Raw genomic sequence first — 1,829 nt, forward strand, 5'->3', positions numbered from 1 at the left:
GCCATCTTGGCTCACTGCAAGCTCCGCCTCCCGGGTTCCCGCCATTCTCCTGCCTCAGCCTCCCGAGTAGCTGGGACTACAGGTGCCCACCACCCACCCAGCTAATTTTTTGCATTTTTAGTAGAGACGGGGTTTCACCGTGTTAGCCAGGATCGTCTCATCTCCTGACCTCGTGATCCGCCCGCCTAAGCCTCCCAAAGTGCTGGGATTACAGGCCTGAGCCACTGTGCCCAGCCGTCATAAAGGTTATTAAACGATAAACCCAACCCAAAACAGAATGATCTTTGCCTGTGTAATCTTTCACAAAAAAGACATTATTATTGGTTTAATGAAAACAGCTAAATCCTGAATTATTTGATAAAATAACCATATATTCAATCTTAAGATTCTAACTCAGATAAATGCCTGAAATTCACAAGCTATAAAATGGTTGACAGGAAAATAACTTTGATGACTATTGCAGTTCTCATAAATAATCTAGGTAAACTATTAAAATAAAATAATTAGGTAAATGTGATGGGATAAATACTTGTAGATAAACTTGCCATAATTTAGAATCTAAAGTTAAATAATAGATACTTCATTAAATAGGTATTTTCTAATTAAAAAATATATATTGTAGGAAAACATTTTTTCTAAAAAACGTGTGTTCTTGTTAAAAGGTGAATAATTTTTGTCTAATTCAAAGCTTATTTAAAGGTTATGTATAAAACAAGTAAAAAGAACGGGGAAATAAGAGATACGTAAAGAAAGGTATAGAAATAAAGAAGTATTTTTGGTAAAACAGCTTAAAAATAATTTTATATGATAAAGAATCTTATATGGTATTTTTTTGTGTGCCAGAATAAAATGATTGGTTATTTAAGAAAGAGGGTAGGTCAAGACAAACCAGAAAGTCCAAGCATATCATGAATGGTCTGGCCACAGCTCAGTTCCTCCTTTTAAGAAAAAAAAAAATGTGGGATCAAATCTTGTATGATCAAGTTGTCTATAATTAAAGGGAAATCATTTATAATGGTCTTTCTAGAGATCGGGTTTTGATATTTAAAGAAAAAACACTTATACACTAAAGGATCGATTAGAAAAATGATATTTTCTTAAGGTATTTGCTTTACCCTTAATAAAATCATAAGACATTATGATTTTTTTAATGCAGAGTTCAACTTTAATTGTGTCTCACTTTTTCAGCTTTCTCTCCCCTTTTAAAAGTCTGAAATAATAACTCTCCTTCAACTCATTTTCAGCTCCTGTACATTTCTTTTTTTTCCCTCCTTTGGTTTCTGTTTGTTGTGGTCTGATGCTAAAAGTGTTTTATCTTAAAGGTCTAAAGAAAATGTTTCCTTCCAACATAATATTCAGTGCTCTTGGCTTTAAATTGTTTTATGAATCTGAAAATTTGCATTTATGATCCAGAAAACATTCTTCCTATGTCTAACTAATTCAAGTACCCATTTCATTAGTTTTGACTTGAAGTTATCTAAATGAAACTCCCCATAGGGAACAGCAGTCACACTGCAGAAGATGTCTTTTGCCTTTGGGTAACTGGCCTGATAAACAGATTTTATGCTTTATCAAAATAATTTCTATGTCATTCTTACTAAGTTTTGATTTGCTTAGGGAAAAAAACTGAGATTAAAACTTTTTTTAAAATTAAGGTTATTACATCCATATGACTTTCTATATGTGCTTTTAAAATTCTTGTGCCACTAAGTTACAGGGCTATGACTACTGGGTCTAAAAAGAACCCCAAGTCCTGCTAAATATTAAACACTGACGGCAATTAAATCCTCATCTCCAGACCCCATAGAAGATGCCAATCAAAATAAACT

The sequence above is a fragment of the Mandrillus leucophaeus genome, unplaced genomic scaffold (genome assembly GCF_000951045.1).
Source record: "Mandrillus leucophaeus isolate KB7577 unplaced genomic scaffold, Mleu.le_1.0 Scaffold1652, whole genome shotgun sequence".
Lineage (NCBI taxonomy): Eukaryota > Metazoa > Chordata > Mammalia > Primates > Cercopithecidae > Mandrillus > Mandrillus leucophaeus.